Raw genomic sequence first — 4,815 nt, forward strand, 5'->3', positions numbered from 1 at the left:
AAATTTCTCATATCGATATCTCGCTTGTTTTTTAGAGTCAACTTGAGTTATTATACATCAGTGAACGCAGAATTTTACGCAGATTCCAAATCTGGGATTTAAATTCAGATCCGACAACAAATAACTGAGTTATGGCCGATCACAGTTTCGGATAGTTGATTTTCATTTTTTCTCATTTTTCCCAATTTTCAAAGTTAAATATCTCGGAAACTATTAGAGATATTGAGATGCGGTTGGTGCCATTCTTTTTCTCGGCTCATTTTACGTCAGAAAAAGTGCTTAAAAGTCGAAAATTCGATGGTCAATTTTTCGCGAAAAAAAATTGCGACTCAAACGATGAAAATTTTTATTTTTTTTTATTTTTGGCCATAACTCCTAAACCGTTTGTTTGATCGATCTCAAATTGAGCCAGTAGATAGATTTCGAGCTCCTCTTTCGAATGATATATAATACAAAGGTATTAAACGTCGTTTTTACATTAAAAATAGTGATTGAAAATCACCCCAAAATGACCACTTCCAAACAGTTTTTGGTCAATGCTTTCTTTATTTCGTAGGTAAACTCAATAAATTTTGACTCATTTTACGCAGAATCTCACGCTGAATCCAAATCTGGAATTTAAATTCAGATCCGACAACAAATAACTGAGTTATGGCCGTTTGAATTTTTAGGTTGTCGCCAGATGGCCAAATTTTTGAAAGTTCCAAACAATTCATGCTCGATATCTCGAAAACTATTTCAGATATTGGAATGCGGTTTGCGGCATCGTTTTTCTCGCGATTTTTTACATAAGAAATCGTTTTTAGATTTTCCAAAAGTCGAAATTTGCAAATTTTCGCAAAAATTCATGACTAAAACTATGGCCAAACTTCTCATATCGATATCTCGCTTATTTTTTAGAGTAAACTTGAGTTATTATACATCAGTGAACGCAGAATTTTACGCAGATTGCAAATTTGGGATTTAAATTTAGTGTCTTTATGATGTCATGGCTTTTGTAGTATCAGAGGAAGATGAACACCTAAAACTATTTGGTTTGTTTTAGTCGGAAAAAGAAATGAGCACTGAAATGTCCGACAAGCTGGCTGCGGTTACATCAGCATATAAAAACAACAATGATCTACAAGAATTGAAGAAGTCGTTAAATGAGATATTTTTGAGGAAGCGCCACTTGCGAAGGACTAACCTTGGCTCTTGGCTCTTGGATCAGTTGGAATTAGAGCAATAATCAATTACCATTAATTAAGAATGGATAGTTTCGTCCATTTCAGATTGTTTCCCTCGTCTTTTTTAGGTAAGCCAACAAACATGTTCCTAATGAAACTTTTTCACACTTTTTGCAAGAAGGAGGGAGAGTGTCGAGTTTGTGTTTTTTTATTTTATTAATACTCCTTTAGTTTAATTTGAGGGTATTGTTTTTTATCATTCTTCCTTATTCCTGCAAATGGTTTTGATTCAAAAATTGTAAGTTTTAAAAACAAAAGTTTAGCCCTCTGGTGAGAGGAGGCGTGAACTATCAACTTCGGCGTTATTCCGCTAGGTGGCTTTTATGGAAAAACTTCTCTCACTTTTCGGTGTAAATAAATACAATAAACTACTTAACTTGTTAATTTTAACCTCAGAAAAACGAATCTGAACTTTGATTTAAGATTTACGACTTTGTTAATATTTTATTTAATATTATTTATGGACTAAAGACTGTTGACGCATGTCCTAGCTTCTATGCTTCGTTGACAGATTGCTTGACGCGGGAAATTGAATTTTAAAATTTTTAATTTGCATTTTCTCAAAAAATCTTGCAGATAGCGAGGAACGGAGACCAAAAATGGATGTGGAAATGTCAAATTATGCCATGTGCATAGTTTCGTGTCGATCTGCGAACTTTCGCGTTTTTCGCCAAAAAAAGTTCAAAGACTAAACATCATGGATTTTTGGCGATTTCGACAAAAAATAAAATCTCTTTGAAACCGACTTTTTCCATCAATTTGGACCTCAGGAACAAGAATCCGTCAAAGATTTTTCGATCCGACGCTCCGTTAATGTTTTATTAATTTTTCAAACTTTTATTTGGTTTGCAGTTTTTCGATGAAAATTAAAGCAAGAAAATCCTCTTTTTATTAATTTTGTCCTCAGGAGTAAGAATCTGAAGTCTGATTTAACATTCACGACTTGGTTACGATTCTATTAATTATTTAAAAATGGTATTGTGTCTCTATCTTAACGTATGTCTTAACTTGAATATTTTGACAGCACACATTGAGGTTATGTTCATGATTTACTAAACTTATTTTCAGAGTACAACAAATGATTAACAACGATCCTGCTTGCACAAGAGACTACCAAAATTCTTTACTGTTTACTTTCTCGTTCTTCTGGGCATGGTAGCAAAGAAATTACACAAGTTAAGAAGTTCATTTGAAGCTATTTTTAGTTGGAGTTGATTTGCAACAAATTGATGGGTCTTATTGAAATTTTTAAACGCAGGTAAGCTGAAAACTGTTTGAATTCCAGCCTTGAAATGTTTCGTGGTATTTCAGGTTCCAACTTCATTACCAGAGTTTATTATTAAGAGACTGAATCGATGGATGATACCCATAGCCTAAGATGTCGAAAAGGCGGTTGTCGTCGCTCAACGCTAAAGGACTCTGCAAGTTATTGCACAGAATTGAAGAAACCACCCATTCAGTGCTCCCAGAGTACAGTGAATTGATCCATCACGAAAAAGGTGCTGCTTTACTGCAATATGGATGAAAAAGGTTAAATTCAAAGTCAAATGTTCTTTTTCCAGTGGTTGAAGATGTCGTTCAGTGACTGGGAGATGTTTCAAGTGTTGCCTTATTGCATTGCGGGAGCACGAAGTTTGCAATGTTGAGTCTACGAGCAGAAAACGAGTATTCTCCTCTAGAGAAGAGCCAAAGGAACTCAACCAACGGAAACAGAGCATCATCGAGATGCAGTTGTCAAGAAAGAAAATATGTACTACAAAGGCTCTGAAGGTCATCTGGTGTCTTGTGAGCTATTTTGTGAAGTCAAGGAAACATCATTTATTGGTTTCTTGAAAACGCGAGATCTGTTTGTTCAGGAAGGATGGAAGGTTTGTTTGTTTTCTTTTCTCTCCATTCATGGTCTCACCTTAATCTCTTAGTTGCAGCTTAACACAACTTTGTTGTCTTTCCTGTTGGTCAAGAAGCAGGCGCAATTAAAAGCTTTGCCGTGAAGAAACAGCAATTGACTGCACAGAGTAAGAAGAGTTTTTCAGGTGAGATAAACAAACATGTTCTTGATGAAACTTTTTTACACTTCTTGCAGGAAGGAAGATGGTGGAAGGCGTGATATTACATCAACACTCAACTCAGGCATAGGAATGATGCCGAAGAGAGGATGCGAAATCTCGAGGTTTTAGAGGCTAAACAACTCCGGACTGACCGGACTATCCAGATACTTTGGGTGACAGTGCGGCGCGCGCGCGCGCGCGCTGTCGACTGAAGAGTCTGTTGATTTCGCTCAAGGATGGAATCGAAAGCGATCATTTCTGTGTCGAAGCTCTTCGAAATCGGGGAAGACTCAAAACCAAACACAAGTTTAGGTTTGTGGTTTTTCTTAAACTAATTTTGTTGATTTAGGAGAAAACGTTGCCAGAATTCGCCGACGAAATAAGAAAGTTGAAGGCGATGATCGTCAAACACGAAAACAGAATTCGAGCGTTGTTGTCTTATCATTTCTAAACAAGTGCTCAAATCGTTTGCAATTTTCGCTTCTACTTAATTATTATGTCATTTTTTATCACCCCAAAGTGGCTCTTTAATATATATTATCTACGATTGTTAAATGTCTAGTTATAGAAGATTATAATATTTTTATGAAACAAATTTTCGCGAAAATTCATGATTAAAAAAACAATGCCAAACTTCTCATATCGATATCTCGCTTGTTTTTTGGTGTAAACTTGCGTTATTATACATCATTTTACCCATCGGCCACGGTGGATTATTCCCACGGACATTTACCCATTGTTAATCCCATCCTGATCTGAAGGCTTTGGATCACATCCCTTTGGTCCGTCCAGAGGTCGATTCTCCACCCACATCTAGCCCTTAAGATCTTGTACTTGAAGTTGGTATGGTTCCTAGCCTTTTTCTTTTTGGCGAAGTCAGAAACGCAGCTGCTGGTGGTGCTGATGCTAGTGACAAGTTGTCACGTTCCAAATGTTGCAGGTGAAGCGAGAGTTCCACGACTTCCGATGCACGTGACGTTGACTCCGCGGAAGCTTAGCCCTTCTTCGTTTTCACCGGCCTCATCTTCAGTCTCTCTGCCTCTTCGTGGTCCTCACCGCCCAAACACGGTACAAGAAATTCACGGCTTTCATCCAAGTCGTCTTCTCGGTTCTAATCCTCCTGAAATCAACCCAGAAAACTGAAAAACGATATTAAAATCCGCTCGGTTTCGAACAGTTTTCGCACCATCTTCGATCACGCAAGCAGTCCGCGAAGAGTGCAGCTCGTTTTACAGCGCGATCAAATCGACAAGAGGTACAACTTGTACACGTTCGAAATCACCACGAAAGTGCAAGCGGGGATTTTAAGGGGGGACACTTTTCAACAACGAGGTGGGGGGTTCAAGGTACAAGTCGGGTTAGACGAAATCGGCTGTCTCGCTTGTAGTAACAACAATTTAACGACGGTCAAAAGACCGAAAGAAGCGAGATTTAATGTAAGGAGTGTAGTCGAGGCGGTTTTCAACGTCTTTCTATGTCCTGTTGTAGTTTTTAAGTAGAAACTTTGTACTCATTAATTTATTCATGTTAATGTTCGTGTT

The 4,815-nt window shown here is 37.5% G+C and overlaps 1 long non-coding RNA gene across 2 annotated transcripts; it reads left to right on the top strand.

Annotated features, from left to right (window-relative positions):
• Positions 1-2,062: 2,062 nt before the first annotated feature.
• Positions 2,063-3,396, top strand: LOC148178096 (uncharacterized). Of its 2 annotated transcripts, XR_015769772.1 has the most exons (4): positions 2,063-2,725; positions 2,789-3,094; positions 3,146-3,259; positions 3,310-3,396. It is a non-coding gene; the product is annotated as an uncharacterized LOC148178096 (long non-coding RNA). The 2 variants fall into 2 exon arrangements; XR_015769771.1 differs by having other exon boundaries at positions 2,063-3,094.
• The last annotated feature ends 1,419 nt before the right edge of the window (positions 3,397-4,815 follow it).

Source organism: Gnatocerus cornutus, chromosome 3 (assembly GCF_029298725.1).
Source record: "Gnatocerus cornutus isolate USDA-ARS CGAHR chromosome 3, icGnaCorn1.1, whole genome shotgun sequence".
In the NCBI taxonomy this organism is placed as follows: domain Eukaryota; kingdom Metazoa; phylum Arthropoda; class Insecta; order Coleoptera; family Tenebrionidae; genus Gnatocerus; species Gnatocerus cornutus.